Source organism: Amblyomma mixtum, chromosome 5 (genome assembly GCF_055824585.1).
Source record: "Amblyomma mixtum isolate Tamu chromosome 5, ASM5582458v1, whole genome shotgun sequence".
Classification (NCBI taxonomy): domain Eukaryota; kingdom Metazoa; phylum Arthropoda; class Arachnida; order Ixodida; family Ixodidae; genus Amblyomma; species Amblyomma mixtum.
Genome location: NC_143016.1, coordinates 136,041,035 through 136,058,596, shown reverse-complemented (window position 1 = coordinate 136,058,596; position 17,562 = coordinate 136,041,035). Strand labels below are relative to the sequence as shown.

The following is a 17,562-nucleotide window of genomic DNA, read 5'->3' as shown; positions in this document are numbered from 1 at the left end:
TTATATGGCCGCACCGGCTGCGAAATTTCTGTAGAGCGTTGGTATTGGCTGCTGACGAGCTCAGTGACGTTGTGTGCACCCACACGTTTATCATAGAGAGAGAAAGGGTAGGATATCACCAGTGATAAACTTGCGCTCTGAGTATAAGCGACGGATGAGGGGCGTAGAAACGCGATGCTCTATGAGGTAAGAGACAAAATCTCTCATATCAGTCGCGGCGAGTGTTGCTTCAGTTGGCGTGCTGCCTGATCACTTGATCGATTGCATACACCCGGCGCTTTCCTCGAGGCGACATATTTCCCCGCTCGCTTATCTGGGAAGTGAGTCCAACCGTTTTCACAGTGGACATTCGATACTCATTCAGATCATTTACATTTGCCCTAGCTGCTACAAAGTATAAGAGAGGAATTGCGGGATCGGCATATGTAGTATAAATACATCAAAGAATATAGAACATCGCCGCTCACAGAACCGGCTTAAAATTATTATTCATCACTTTACGAAATGGACCGTTGTCCGCGATATTGCAGTGCGGTTAGAGAAGCGACACTAGCTTCGCGACCTATAAAATTGTGCATACTTTATTTTACCTGGTGGTTCTTACATTTTTGTGCCGGTGATCATTGCTTGCTGAAATAAGCGATACAAGCGCAGTGTGGTTATCTGAAACGTAGTGCCTATTACTGTAGTGTTTAGTAGCTTACCCTGTATTACCCAGGCACGGAAACAGACGGATAAGCGCTATAATTCTCCATGGTTTTGTGACCCCATCGCCTTCACTGCATAAAGAAAAAATACTGCGAAAATTGCTCACATAAATGTGGCTGTAGCCTGATATTACTTACATATTTTTTAGGATTGTTAGTGTTTCTGTACGATGAAACTGAGCCTAACAGGTTGCCCACTGTATCAGCCAAGGGAAAAATATCAGGCTTCTCCACCAAGTACTATCCAGCATTACAAGATATATTTCAGCCCTTTTGCTGGTACCGCTGGGTTTTAATTCAATTTACTTTTTTGGAGGCCTCATTTTTTTATTGCTTTTCCTTAAAAAGAGTTCAAATTTACAGCACTTCGCATCGCTCCAGCTTAATGTCTGGAGGAACATTTCCTGCTCATTGTTACTAATACGACGGCGGTTCATGTTTTATATTAACATCACAGCTGTTCTGGGTAGAGGCTGTCATGGGACAAGGCGTGGTAACGCGGGCGGAGTGATGTGGAAAGGGCATAGCCTAGCGAGAGTGAGAGCAAGTGCCAAGCACTCGTGCGCCGCAGTAGGGAATGTAGATCGGGCGCCAGACGCAGGTGGGCGGACTCAAAGAGGTTGGTCAATTGGACAGCGCCCCCAAAAGAAGGCTTGGACGAGCGCGCATGTATATACGAGCATGTATAGGCATGTATTGGCGCTTATGTATAGACGCATATGTATGGGCGCGTATCTATAGGCACTCGGATGTCGTTTCTCGAATGTTCGAAAAATGGGAAAGTCGCATGCTCTGCAGAGGTAAAGACCGCCCCTCAGGAGCGCCAGCAAAAGTTGGGGTGCGAACGGGCTGGGCTTCGTTGGACGAATCCAGGAGCCCGCTCAAGGAATATCAAGCCATGTGCAAGTTCATGAGCAACGAGTTTGAAACCATAAAGAATCGGAACGCCAGTCTTACTGCGGAGAACAAGAAACTACACGAGAGTAATGAGGCCCTAGTGCGCAGGGTTGCCCACCTGGAACAATATTCGCGTCTGAACAATTTAGAAATTAGAGGTGTCCCTGTGACTCAGGGTGAAGATTGCAACAAGATCGTTGAGGTTCTCGGCAGCGAGATTGACTGCCCCGTAAATTCAGAAGATCTGGATACCGTGCACAGGGTTCCAACACGAAACAAGAATGAAAAAAACATAATTGTTCGTTTCCTCTCGCGAAACAAGAAGGCGGAATTCCTGGCAAAAGCTAGGAAAACACATCCTACAACGACATGCCTGGGTTTCCCTCAAACGCAGGAGGCTCCTGTTTATGTCAATGAGCATCTTTCACCTGACAACAAGGACCTCTTTTCGAAGGCTCACAAGCTTAAGAAAGATAACAAATGGGCCTTCTTGTGGACATCGAACTGTGTTATTCTAGCTAGGAAGGAGCAGAACAGCACAGTCTTTCGGATAAATAATGTAGACGACCTTGAAATTTTCCGTGAATAGACATACGGGTGCTGACGTTCTACATCTTTCTAACCGCCATCATGGCATCATATTCCCCGGAATATGCTCGTTCGATCTTATCCGAAGCTAAAGGTCTGTCTGCCATCCACTTCAATGCTCGTAGCCTACGGAAGAATTACGATAACATAACCGCTTTGCTTACTTCCCTTCAGCATCAATTTTCCATCATCGCATTTTCTGAAACTTGGCTATCATCCCTTGATAAAGATTTGTATGCTTTTCCTGGCTATTCATGCGAATACGCACACCGTGTTGATAACCCCTATGGTGGTTCGGCTATCTACATTTCAAAGCACATTGCTTACAAAAGACGTCTTGATTTGTGTTTGAATGTGAGTAAATGTGAATCGGTTTGGATAGAAATTGATTGCCGATCTACTGGTGGCGCAGAGAAGGTTATATGCGGCGCTATTTATAGGTCTCCTTCAAATGATGCGTCTGAATTTTGCCGGGCTTTTGAACTAGCACTCCATAAACTATCACTCGAAAATAAAAACGTCTTCATTATGGGAGATTTTAATATCAATCTGCTAGACATGACTAATCCCATCTGTGTCGACTACACGACCTGTTTCTACAGCTATGGTTATGCAAATTTAATTAACACGCCTACGCGTTGTACTGACCATAGCTCGCATTCATTACTTGATCATATTCTTTCGAATTTTCCCACTGCTCCTCCGGTTGGCGTGATAGAATGTGATGTCACTGATCATTTTCCTGTATTTCTTTGCGCACTATCATCTCGCTGTAGTAACAACATGTCCACGAGGAAGTCAGTTTTTGATAGCGGAAAATATTTTGAAGCCATATCTCATACTGATCTTTCATACATTTTGGGTCTCTCGAACCCAGAAGTGGCTGTACTTGAGCTGTCGAAAATAATTTCATCAGCAATCAATAAATGCACATCGCTCCAATCATCCACGAGAAAATATGTTACCCCCATTTCCCCATGGATAACTACTGCTCTGTTAAACTCTCTGAAGAAAAAAGAAAACATGTATAAGAAAACTAAACACCAGCCGTTCAATCTGCGTCTTAAATTGAGATATAAAAGGTATTCCAGTGTACTAACGTCGCTTCTAAAGAAAGCTAAACGATGTTATTATCAAAACCAGTTATCCACACATACTAACAATTCTAAACGAAAATGGCAGCTGCTTGACGAATTTCTGAATATTCGTAAGTCACCTAGTGTTGTTAAATCTATTTTCCACGGTGGTGTTACTTTATCTGATCCCGAGGAAATGGCGAATACATTTAGCAATTATTTTTTCAATTCACCTAATTATCCTTTCTCTTCGTTATGCACACCTTCTCTTGAGCGCTGCCCTCACTCCTTTTTTCTTACCCCCACGTGTCCAGACGAAGTTCTATCTGTAATTGCTAATTTAAAGACGACCGGCCCCGGCGTTGACAATATCCATGGAAAGCATGTGAAAAGTATCCGGTCATTGCTTGCACCTGTCCTCAGCCACATCTGCAATCTCGTTTTTAAATCTGGCAGTTATCCCAAGCAGCTGAAGATAGCTAAAATAATACCGGTCTTCAAAAAAGGCGATCCAGCTTTGCCAAATAATTATCGTCCGATTGCAATTCTTCCTTTTTTTGACAAAATTTTAGAAAAACTAATTGAAGTAAGGTTGTCTAGTTATATTGAAAAATTTAACATATTGACCGATAGTCAACACGGCTTTCGGCGCGGACTATCTACAGATACTGCAATAGCATCTCTCATAGATTACGTTAGACTAACAATTGATAAAGGAATGTTCTCAGGAGCAGTTTACATAGATTTTAGCAAAGCATTTGATTCCATTGATCACTCCATCTTGTTTCACAAATTGGAATCTTATGGTATCACTGGACCTCCCCTAATGCTCTTGAAGAGCTTTCTCTGTGACCGAGAGCACATAGTCTCTATTAATGACCATACATCTAAGATAGCTTTAATTAATAAGGGTGTTCCACAGGGCTCAATTCTTGGCCCTGTATTGTTCTTACTCTACATTAATGATTTACCATCCTGTTTAAAGAATTGCAATAGTATACTATACGCAGATGACTCTACCATGCTATCATCGCACCAGGACATTAATCAGCTGATTCTTAACCTACAGAATGATCTTAATTCTCTTGAGCGTTGGTGCCACATTAACCGCCTGTCCGTGAACGTCACTAAAACTTGTTTTCAGATTTTCCATCCCCCTCAGAAGTCATTGCCCATCACACCACTTCTATACCTCAATTCTACTGCTATTTCACCGCAAGATCGCGTTTCTTTTCTTGGTGTTATCATTGACCCTCACTTAAAATTCCATCATCATGTAGCTGAAACGTGCAAGAAAATTTCTTATGGGTTACGCGCACTAATTAAAGCCCGAAGCTATTTTCCAGTCCAAACTTTATTATCTCTTTACTACGCATTCATCCACAGCCACTTAAACTACGGTATCTCATCTTGGGGTAACGCCTATCATATTCATCTCTGGCCTTTAATAAAACTGCAAAAGCAAGCCATGCGCATCATAACCAATACCCCTCGAATGTCACCCTCCCGCATTTTGTTCATAGATTTAAACGTTCTACCTATCTCGGCCCTTTATTTTTACAACCTTGGTATCCTATTCTTTAAGATTCTTCATCATTATCTCCCGCTAAGCATATTTTCTCTCGGCACGATCATGAGCAACATCGTCACACGTTTTGCGCTGCGTAATAACTTTTTACTACCTAAGGTCAGAACTAACTACGGCAAACAATGCCTTCATTTTTCATCCGTATCATTTTGGAATTCTTTGAACATAGACGTCAAACAAACTAATACGCTTTCTTTATTCAAGGTCAAACTAAAGCTTTTCCTTCTTAATTTGTGATTTTTTTGTTATGTTATTGATTCTATGTATCGCGGCATCTGTGTTTTATTTTACATTATCGTGCATTACATTGTTTGTATTTAAATATTTCAGTAACTAATATTACATTATGTGCCCATATTTATTCTGTTTCGTCACTAATTAATGTGTTGTGTATTTTATATTATGTTGCATATTGAAATTTATTTTCATGGGAGGTCCCGCCCGCGGTCTTGTACCATGGGACCTCTCGCTGTATACAATTGTAACATTTATTGTATTACTCAATAAACTTTCAACTTTCAACTTTCAACTTTCAAGGGAAGGGCGGATGATCCCGAGCGAGAGAAGCCAAGAGATAACCGCTGAGCTAATCTATATGCTGGCTTCGAGAAGTTTATGAAACTTCTTAAGAAATTTCATGAAAAAGTTCTTATTTTACAAAGTTATGAAGCTTAGACTTGCGATTAGGGAACGCCAAGCGGCTTCGCTGTTAGTTTCAGCGTTCGCGACGTTAAGTTTGTGTAACCAGGCTGTTTTTTTGTTTCTGTAATGGCCTACAGCAGTAAGAGACTATTTCCGGAAGAACAATTGCAAAACCAAACATAAATCACTAGAAAACTGCAGAAATGGCGATCTTCATGCAATAACTTTATTCGTACGATTCTGGGCTATGGGCAGCTGAAGTAGCTACGATTTCCGTAACTCATACATTGATAAAATTGCACGAACGTATTGCAAATTGCACAAGGTGCCGATGTTGTTCGGGTCCACCCAATTTCATTTACACGCAAGTGTATCTGATGATCGGACGCATCTTCTGTGCGGGCTCACTGTTTTTTGAACTTACGGATTGCTGCTGGTGATGCTTTACGAGTGGCATACGCAGTGTTGCTAATAATAGTAGACAGTATATGAACGAGTGCATGTTATCTACGTTTAAGAATAGAAAGTCTCATAAATTATGTCCTAGGGGTGGCAAGGTTGAGATTCCGTTTAGCGTGCGCACTCTAATGAGGACCTCACATTTTCGATTTTGACGGGCGGCGCCCTTACGCGAATGTGGCACATCTGAGTGTAATTCTTCCAACATATGGCTAAACTACTCTGTGTATCTTACAATCTGCTGCTGTATCGACCGCCAGGTTGCAGACACATTTAATGTTCTTTATTGCTATCGCTCTCTCCATTCCACGGGCCCGGCCTCTCACTGTCCTCTTGAAGGAACTCTTCTTCAGTTTCATTCATTTCATTAGAAACTCTTTTTGACTTTAAAACGTTCAACTGGGGTTGACATATACTTTCAGCATAGCGCGTACCACTACAGCTACCGATTACCGCGTACCGCCACTGCGCATGCGCAGATCTCGCTTTTTAGCTCCGAAAAGCGCCACGCTCCTTGTGGCGGGGGGGGGGGGGGGCGAGTGTCATGATGGCTCTCACTTCTGCTGCCCTCTGCGGTGATCACTGCTCAGAGCTAGAGGAGGAGATGAAGGAGGTGAAGCGGGTACGTGGAAGAGGGGACAGCACACACCTGGCAAGCCACATAGGACCATGGCAGGGAGGTCTTGTTTGGAGAGGGCTAGGGGTAGTAATGTGCCAAATACATGCTTCAGTATACGACACCGCACAATTGTAGCACTGGGCAGCGATCAATCGACGTGCAGACGAGGATAACCGCACACGTATCACCGGTCGTTCTTGCTTGGTGTGTGCGCTTCGGAGAGCGTATGGAACACTGCTATGGAGCCACACTTAGGACATTGACACTGCACTGCAGGAAAGCAGAGTAGAGGTCACTGCACAGAATTTATGGAGACACTTAAGCACTGTTCATTTTTTTCATTCGGGACTGATCTAGAAGCGGCTTTATGCCCGGTGGCTATGTGATGTGACTAAGGAATGAACTTGAAGGCTGGCAGGAACAAGTGCAAGATTATAAGGAATGTAGCTGTTAAATATGAAGAAGCACAGTGTGGGAGGATATGAACGTACCAAACGCGCGCATTGTGTCAGTGAACAGTGGCACTAAGTAAAAGGTGTACTGACACCAGAGGAAGTCACGCCTCTCGCGTCAGGAACGATCAGCTCGTAGCCAATGGCTGGGAGATGTAAGCGGTACCGGTACGCGCTAAGTTAAAAGTACCTAATGTCCGAAGACACTGAATGCCATGAATTTGAAATTCACAAGCAGGAGAGCTGAGGTGATGATATCAGCAGTCTTGTCGATTTCGTTTCGTGGCCTGGTTTTGCTATTCACACTGAGTAAATGCGCATGAGTTCTGGTTTGAACGACATACAGCTGCATGGGGTACGTCATGGAAGATAGGGTAATGAAAGTGAAAAGGTAAAAACATGCATCTAATAGCAAGCAGCTTCTGTTATCTGTCTGCTCCCGGAATAGCCTGGCGCACAAGTAAATCTGCTCTTAAGTTCGGGGTAGAGGACCATACACTAGCGCGGTCTTAGTCGACTGTATACTGAACGTATTTTCCTTTAACCTGCAGAGAAAAATTGCGAATCGCATTCTATTTCACCTGCATCATTCTGTTTTTGTCCGTAACTAGGCACGCTGATTCTGCCCTCTTGTAGCCTTGTAGCCGGGAAGTGGATTTCTGGGGCGGCTAGAAAATTCCGATGATTTTCACTTCTTCCGTTTTTGTATACTGAGTGATTTTATTCAACATTTAATGATTTCTATTCAAGATCTCTTGGAGATACGATGGTGTAGTTTCTGCAGGTAGATCGTTTCGTGAAGAGGAAATTTGGTGATTAATTAATTAGCATTAACTATTGAAGTTTATTTCTTATTTCAAGACGAAATATACTTTGAAATTGAAGGCTGTCAACATCGAAGGTGAGCTCAGTTTTTTAGCTTTTCTTTATCGTCAATAGGGTTCGAAGTATCAAACTTCAAAAATACCATTTTAAAAGCTTGTTCAAGTAACCTTTCTGCGTTCCACCTTTATATAATTGTGTCGCTCATATTCTTAATGCAGAAAATGCATTGGTGTGTCATTGTCATTGGAATGACATTGGTGTGTTTTATGACGCAGACGTTGTTAAAATGAATTTCGGCGACTATTCTACGCATCGTGGCACTGTCTTATAAGTTTGAAACATTGGAACGACTACTTAACGAGTTTTTAAATACGTAAGTTTTGTATGAAATATTTCAAAATATATATTTGATAAGAAAAAATTAAAGATCTGGCGCGCCGATGATGTTTACAGCCTTCAATTTCGTAATATGAGGTTGCACACCAAAATCTAGCAAAAATAAAAATATTGTTACGAAGAAGACGAAGCTGGCAGTGGCGCGGGATTGAGCGCTCGCGCTAGGCCAGCGGCCATTAAATCATCTCTTCTTCATGGTTCACCACACTTCATTCTTCGGCTGGCCGCCACGTTATATTTGGTGTGAGGTGCTGGGGTCCTTCATCGCCATCCTGGTCCCGGAGCTTCGGTGTCCTGCGCCTGCCCTGGACGTCGGCCGTGAGTGTCTGGTTCGCACCGCCCGGCCTTGCCCCAGCCCGCCCGACCTAAACCGACCTCGCCGCTCACCTCCGCCCCGTCCCCCGCCCGGACCACAAGACACGACGACTCAAGACCCGACCGACCCGAGACCCGACCGTCCCAAGAACCGACCGACCCAAGACCCACACGTGAAGACACCACCTCCCTGCCCCTGCCGTCCGGTGCGTCCACGGACCTCAGCCGTCAGCTCCTGGAACCCTCCGGCCCGGATGCTTCGCGGACCGGGACTCATCCTTCGATCATCTCATCCACTGTGGCGGCCAGCACTTTATCACCTTGCCACTTCTTTTCTGCAACGAACACCATCGCTGAATCACGCATCCCTTCGTCCACGTCTTCCTCAGCTTACGATCGGGACGATCGCTCGGGGGCCCCGGGGTAATGTTACGAGGAAGACGAAGCTGGCAGTGGCGCGGGACGGAGCCCTCGCGATAGGCCAGCGGCCATTAAAATCATCTCTTGTTCATGGTTCACCACGCCTCATTCTTCGGCTGGCCGCCACGTTACAATATTACTAGGTGGTTTTCTGATTAACCGTCCGATTATAAAGGTCTATTATGTACATAACATCCTCCTTGCAGTGAAATCTACCTCCAAGGACCTACCGATGTATCTCTCACGGTTTTTAACATAAATATACGAACGTTAAAATATTGAGTCTATAGTATTAATCTTAGACGTTGTTTCACCGAACCTGGACCAAGTTTTGAAAAAAAAAGCGGTACACAAGTCAATCCAACGCCACATATTTTCTCGTGGAGTGGTGCTGGTCAGTGTTTTTAAGTTGCGCTTAATTAGATCAATGCCTAACATTATTAATGAAACCGAAATATTGCTGTTTCAGGACAGTTGAGTTGCCGGGTTGCGGCTCAGGGACCCATTGCGCATGCACCCCGAAGCCGGTAGCCTGGCCTCCTTGGTTTTGTTTGTGTTAGCTTCTTGTCGGGGCTCCTCGAGCAGCCGCCATCTCAGCGACGCCGAAGTGGGTTTGTTTTGAGAAAAACGCGGCAGACGGCGGCAACGACGGTTAACCGGCAAGGAGGAGGCCCGGTCTTGCAAGGTCGCGTTCGGGCCGCAAGACGCGGCCGATGCGCGGACCCCTGGGGTTTCGAAGGGAGTGCGTGTAAATTTATTGCTTTCAACTGCAGACCGCGTGACGGACGGGATGCCTCAGAGACGAGCAGCGAAAGGGGAGAGAGCGACCGCGGCAGTACGCGTGGTTCGGACTGGGTGTTCGCCTTCCCTGTACCTCGCTGTTGTTTTTGTGTGTTCGTGCCTCGTGCTGTAACCAAGCAGAAATGAGTAACGCTTTCTTGGGATTCGCGCGGTGCTCGCGAAACAACAGCATCGTGAACACCGGCGTGCTACTGGCTCCTTTAGTTTGAACAAAATTATCCTGATTGGCTCTGACAAGCGCATTTCCGATTGGTTACAAAAAGAGTCCCCAGAATGCTGCGCAAGGGGATTTAAGGGCGAGTTCTTGGTGCGAAAGGGGGAGATCGGACCAGGGGGGACTTGGAGATCGCAGCTTGAGAGAGTCCGGAGAGACCGGCCGGCACCGGAGAGGAGACTGGGCGAGGTCTGGGGGAGATCGGAGGGAAGTCGCTGGTGAGTGCTCATGCAATAAACTACATAGCCCCGAAGAAGTTGTCCGGTCTGCTCAGCAACGTGTCGCCGGATCACTGAACGATTAGAAGAATTCAAGATCAACACCTTCGATCTGGTCGATCACCAACACCGATCGATTCGGTCAACACCTCATCAAATTAACTAGGACCAATAGAGTTTTTTTTCTTGCACGTAGAGGGGTTTGAGGACCACCTGATTCAGTTCTTTGTAGCGACCTACATATCCTACGTGGCATTTTTTTCCCCCGGCACTTGAAGAATTTGAGCAACACTTGTTGTTGGGCTAGTTGGTAATACATACTTCTGAAGGAACCAGCGCACAAAACACAACGGACAAGAAAAAGGCGGAACACGACGGACAGGAACGCTCCTGTCCGTCGTGTTCCGCCTTTTTATTGTCCGTTGTGTTTTGTGCGCTGGTTCCTTCAGAACTTGAAGAATGTCCGCCATATACGAAAGAAACCACGAAATTGGACTTTTGCGCTACCGTACTCTAGCGCTCCCAAAGGCGTTTGAACGAAGTTGTGTTTTCTTTGTCTTCGTTTTCATATTAAGAACAACCTTTTGGTCGGCGTTCCTTCCATTAAATTCATGAATTTTCTACCCGACCAGACGAGTTTTCGTCGAACGTTACATTTCTTGAACGACGTGCGTGCGCTCACCGTCTCTAACTTAGCGGCCGACGCCTCTAGAGCGACCGTAGTCTTGAAAGCCCGTCTAAAAATTAGTCCGTAACATAGAAGGGGAACCTTGATCTGAGATAAATCAGGGGCAGGCCACCGAAAGCGAATTAAGACACACGTTTTATTGTGCCATTGCAGCGTAGAAACACAGAAAGGAAGGGAAACAATCGTTGTCGCGTAGCTCTAGATAGCCTCCATTTTCTTTACTTGTATAATTGCGCAGCACGACGAAATGAGCGACGCGTGCTCACTTGGACATGGTGAGCGCGCATGTTTTCTTTCTTCAAAAGAAAGCTGCAATTGCTGTAACATGTTAGTGCATAAGTGCAGTCACGTGTTTTGTATTTTCATATTTGTCGGGCTTTCATTCCATGCCAGTAAAAGGAACCACGCAAGAAGTACGTTTCCACCGAGCACCGGATCAGATGCTTCGGAACATCCTCCACAGCTTATGGTTGTAAGCCATCTTTGGACGCTGCGGCGGTGGCCTACACAGAAGCCTGTCTCACGGAAACCGAGGGCTCCACAGCAGCCTTCTTCCTCCACCCTTGGCTCTCCACAACCAGCATTCACAAAACCGGTCCATAGACCTCCCCACTCTCCACTCTCGCCCTAGAAATACACGGGATCGCCGATGCCATCACACATTTGCCACCCTACTCCCCGCTCCGTATACGTTGTCTATACAGACTTGCAGGCAGCTCTGCGTGCCTTCCACGAAAGAGCCCTCCGATTCCCTACCCGATCGGCCTTAGATGCCACCCTCATAGCATTAAGCCCACGACCGGTGACCCTTCGGTGGATCCCTGGTCACATGGGCATCTCCGGCAATGAGCTGGCTCACCAGCCTGCCTGCGATACTATACACCGGGCGCCGGGGATCCCATTAACGAGCACACCGACGGAGCAGGCCAGGGCTTACAAACGAACTGTCGGCGAATATTACATGCAGCAAAAATTGAACTTAGCTGATTTACCGCCGCCACACCCACCCTTGTCGATCCGTACGTGAATCTCGCATTCTTCGCCGAATACAGTTTAATCTTATACGTACACCAGCCAGACTTTATCCGTACCGGTACACTTCCAGACCTCAGTGCCCAAACTGTCCATACACATATGCAGACATAGAACACTGCCTTACACAGTGCCACGCAGCCTTCCAGTCCCCCGCCTATCCTTTCCCCCAACCTCCACCGTGGCCCATCTCGCTCGCCTCCCTGGATCTTCAGCTGCAACGTTCCCTTGTCGCCTTGGCCCAGGCACCATTGAACGCCTAATAGAAAGGATGTTCTAGTAAAAGTGTCACACCACCACCACAGCTTAAGGTGGTGTGAGACTATGAAAATGAGTTTCAAACGAACGGTGTAGAGTAGCTGTAATAAAAGCTATGCCTTTAAAAGGTCAAAAGTAGTTTAGTTTAGAACGTTATATATAATTTCTATTTTTGTTTTTCTTTTTTCTACAAGTGTGCCTTTTTATTACCATCTACTCCACAGTGTTGCAATTTCGTACGAAAGTAGCAACCGACGCTTTCCATAACTGGAAATAAACTTATTGATGCGCTTCGAACGAAACGTAGGTTTGTTACTTTTTGAAGCGAAAGCTTCCCTACGGCACCTAGGGCTTCAATCGCGGAGCGTGTAAATTTGACCTTCAGCTGAGTTAGAGGTGAAACCATGCAGAAAAACTCAATCAATACCAATAGCTAGTTGCAAAACCCGCGGATAAGCGAACAGATCTCCTTTAAGGGCCGCTCAGGGAGACCCCTAAGCAATCGCCGCATTTTTTTTTTATTGCATGTAAAAACTGTGTTGTGCCACATCATCTCTCTATATTGCTAGGGCTATTAAGTCTCTGCAAGAGCCGCATGATAGACCGCCAGCCGAATCACCACAGTCGTCGAAATATTTGTTTCGTGAACAATCGGCTTTTGTGTGGGGAGTCTATGCTGCTCTGCAAGAGCCGCCGAGCTGGCTCCCGTATCTGGGTGCATGTGTGTGCCTCCCGGAGTTTTGATGTTTCGGAATGTGCGGTAATACAGGGGTGGGTATGGTGGCCTGCTGTTTGTGGCGTAAGCATGCTTAGACTTTTCTTTTCGCCACTAGGCTATCGGGGCAGCGAACATGCCTCATATTGAACTGCACCACACTCTCCCGCTGCGAATTGGTTTGGTTTAGGTTTGGTTTATGGGGCTTAACGTCCCAAAGCGACTAAGGCTATGAGAGACGCCGTAGTGAAGGGCTCCGGAAATTTCGACCACCTGGAGTTCTTTAACGTGCACTGACATCGTACAGTACACGGGCCTCAAGAATTTCTCCTCCAAAGAAATTCAACCGCCGCGGCCGGGATCGAACCCGCGTCTTTCGGGCCAGCAGCCGAGCAGCATAACCACTGAGCCACCGCGGCGGCGCTGCGAATTGGAGAGCGTCGTCTTCTTCGACCTCAATCTGCTCCGTCCCGCGGCGCTGCCTGCTCAGCGTAGTCTTCAACGTAGCACAAATCCGTACTTTCGCTCCGATTCGAACGCAGCAAACATTCTATGTAGTTTTTTTTATCTTTGTCGATGCAATAAAATTGCCATATATGTATGTTTTTTTTTGTAAGAAAAATAAAAATGCACCCACGCTATCTCTTCTAGTTCCAGTTATGAACATTTGATTTATTAACCTATGTGAAATATTTTGTTTGCTTCTGCCCTCCACTCATAGAGAAAGAGGTACACAAACATCCAAAAATCTTGTTTTGAGAAAAACGCCAGTAAAGTCTCTGAAAAATATTTTATTCATCAAAACTTTCATTCACAGAAGGGCTACAAGAGAAGCCTTAGCGGCTGAAAAACGTATTGCGAACAAGGCCCAATTGGAAACCGATACCAAAACCTGGGTGTCTGATCAAAAGCTCATGAGCATTGCCTTATTGCAAGTACCCGAAACGAAGAGACCACGCTGAGGTGTACTCGCTTTTCTGGTTGACTTGACGAAGAAAAAGGACATAAAATATTTTTAAAACGCTAATGCCCAAATGTGACATATTTTCGTACAGGTAAAGAAATTCTCTATCAGATGAGGGCAAAATCTAAAAATATAACTTTTTTACAAAGCAAAGTCTCATGTAATGTGAAGGCAGCGCAGTTGCCATGAAGTGGATATTAAAAAAATGCATAATAAATTGTAGTAAATTAAGCAACGGAGAAATTTTTTTTAACTTTGTAAGGAGCACTACATGATGGTTCAGGTGAAGAAATATTATGATTGTAAGAACAAACCCTCGCCAAAACGAAGAAAATTGCGCAAAAACAAACGACGTTTCAGAACCTGCTCACACACGAAAAAAATGACTCGAACTATTTACACGTTCGATAGTCACCGTGATGAACACAAGTATATCGAGGACAGAAGAAAGACACATAGACGTGTCCATGCCCATGTGTCTTCTGTCCTCGTCCAAGTTCGCGCTGTTATTCAGGAAAATGTCGTACCAACTCGCCCAAGCTTCCGATTGAACACGAGTATGCTTCAGGAACTGACCCAATTGTACGACGATTAAGAATGGAGTGCATATTGCAACCGCGCGAAACGACGTGGGACGAAGAGAAGAAAGCACAGGACAACACGCGGATTACATGTACGATTAAGGTCGTGCGGTCTTGATTGGATCCGAAATTACTCTAGGAATAGGCGCAATGGTAATAATATCTCAGTGGCAATGATTGTGGTTTAGTCCCAGGCAAATTCGTATTCTACGTTGTGACGCCCCAGCGCGGTGGAGCCGCCGAGCCTCAGAACAGCATCGTTTTGATGCTCCTTTAGCCGCCTCCTATAATTCCTCTATTCGCCGGTGTAGGCTGCGTCACAGTTTTGACAAGGCGTTCTATAAGTTACCCAAGGGTGTCCATTTTGAGTGTTCTAACTTATCTTTGATGTTCACAGGTTGCTGCCTAAGCTTGCTTGTAGGAATATGGCATATCTGTAGTTTGTAGTCGTTAAAGATTCCTGCCAGCATTTTACTTACTCCAACTGTGTACGGTACGGCAGCCCACATTCGCTTTTCCTGCTCTGCAGTGGGAGGTTCCGAATAACGGCCAGGCTTAGTGTTGAGAACATGCGTGGGCTAGACACTTTTTGTGAGTTCTTCATTCATTATATTTTCTTCAGTCCCTTATCACCTCTTGGTACCAGCAGATGCAGTGCGCTCGTGTGAAAAGTGCTGAGGCCACAGCGCAGCTCTACCCAACCGGATGGCCTACGCCGTTCCCCGAACCCTCCCACAGAAATAAAGAAGTTTATTCGTGAAAACTTCAAAAAGAATAAAAAAAACAATGCGAAAACAATGAAAGAACAATGCAAACCAAAACATTGACCGCGCCCTCAGCTGGCCCGTGGCTGTCTACAATAACTGAAAGATATTTATCTTTCGGACATTCTGAATAGCCGCGTGTCAGATGAGGTCATCAGTGCGCAGTTCTGATTGCAGAATAGCACCCGTCCGCTTGTGCTGTGTTAGTCGGCTCCAGAACTACCTGCACTGAATAGGACGCGGTGTAGTGTGGGCACTGCCCTCCATCTAATCTTTGTTCCGCAAAGACATTGATCTTGGCTTTCTTTATTTTTCCTAGAGCCCTCGTATACATAACATTGCACATGACGAGAGCGTGGGTGCTGCTTTCCTTAACATCCTTTGTGCATCTACAGAAAGGAACACACCGTTTCTTACGACTGGTTCCGCAACACGCTGTTTTCTGTTTGTCTTCATAACGTTATGTAAATTTGCGTGCGTCTGACAGGCACTAGCACGGAAGGAATTATCATACGATCAGTTAAAAAGCATGAGTCACTGGATAATCTGAAACTGAGTACGGAAAATTGCTGAAAACAAAAATTTGCATCATTTTTTCCCCTTGCGAAATGCAGAGTAGTGATAATACGGGTATTTTTCTTACAGTGCTAGGTTCCATATTCGTTTAGGATTCGAGTTCATGCTTGTACAGCAGCAATCTAAGACTGTTACTAACAATGATTTCTAACTAATTTTGGTGAGTTTTTTCGGATACAAAAAGAGGAACAATTATTGCGAGAAGGAAAGATATATTTATTTTGAAAAGATAAACAAAACGCAGGGCAGTCCCGCTGAAGCAAGCGAGCAATTTTTAAACAATATCAATTACTGTAGGATGAGTGCACGCCAAGTCCATGGCTTTTGTGATACGAATGATGCCGAAGCCTGATTCGCACATGTTAACAAGGACCCGAAGGTGTTCGAGGGCATATGGGTTCTTGGAAAGTCGGAAGCAGTTTACGTTGAAGTGGTTCACAGCTTTCTCGTAACAGCCGAAGTTCCGAAGCGGAAGCTTGGTGCGTAGAAGTAAGGCGGCGCTGTCGGAGTTTCCATCAGAAACAAAGCTCACAATTTCACTCACTTTCTCGGTAAGGAACAATCTGTTCCTGATGGCTCGCTGTAGTTGAATCATCAGGGAGCGCTTAGTAGTGCTGTCGGTTGCCTTCTCTAGCTTCTTCCTGAGAATGACGAGGGGAACGTCACGGCTGGAGACTGGGTCACGTGGGGCCGGGGGGTACTCAGTGGGTTGGGTCTGCTTATCGCCCTGAAATTCGCTCACTGAAAGCTTCCCCAAGTTCAAATCACCGTACTCCATGACGTGGCTTGTGGTGGTCTCCTTCTTCACAAGCTTGAACTGGTCAATGAGTGTCTCTTTGTGCAGGTCCTCCCTATCCGAATCCTCCATCCAGTTGACGCTGTAGCAGTCACCCAAGTAGGTGTCACGTTTTTCGTCCAAATAGCACGCGTAGGAGGATTCGTCGGGATTCGCTGCCGTCGTGGCGTACACGTTCACGTTGTCTGGCAGCAGGCCGTCAAACATCGAGCCTGATTCGCAGGCCTCTATGTAGATGACCATCTTGGCGAATTTGTTTTCTTCGTGCATTTTCTTGATTGCATTTATGAATGGCTGGGCATGCAACTCGTCATTGGGAAATGCGATCAGACCTGGCGCCCCATGGTCTGCAAAGTTGACGAAGATGTGGTCATTGGGTCCACTGGCGATGACTTTGCCGCTGCCGCCGCTGACCTTTTTGCCCTGAAGAATATCAAGGAAATTTTGGGGGCTTACCAGGTCTCCGGTGTAGTCCTTGGGGACTCCGGGGTATACGTTGTTTCCGTTGGGGTGGTTGATGATCACTCCAGGTGTAGGGTTTTCGGTGTCGTTCGCGATGTCGTCGTACATCATCACCACAATGCGCTCATCGGGGATTCCGTGATCGCTGAGGACGTGGTAGGCGTGACAGATGTCTGCTTGGTGCCTGTAGTTGCCATAGCCGTTTGAGCCTGCGACAAGAAGTGCCCAGAGCTTTGGTTCAGCGCTTTCACCATTTTTAAAATCATTGTCCTTCTCTGGTGCGGCGGCTGCGACTATAATGAAGGCAATGAAGAGCAGAAGAACCGATAGGGAGGGCGCCATGCTTGGTGTGCACTGACAGAAGGAGCCTTGGTTATACAGCGTTTATAAACGCCAGCGCTGGCTTCGAATTGCCTACAGACTGTTAGGAGTGGCTGCAGACGTGGGTAGGAACATTGTGTTTAGTCCGACAATGGCCAGGAGAGATAGTATTTCGGATATAAGCAGAG

General features: G+C 45.7%; 1 pseudogene; it reads right to left on the bottom strand.

Annotated features, from left to right (window-relative positions):
• Positions 1–15,987: 15,987 nt before the first annotated feature.
• LOC149343869 (legumain pseudogene) lies at positions 15,988–17,508 on the bottom strand (annotated as a pseudogene).
• Positions 17,509–17,562: the final 54 nt, after the last annotated feature.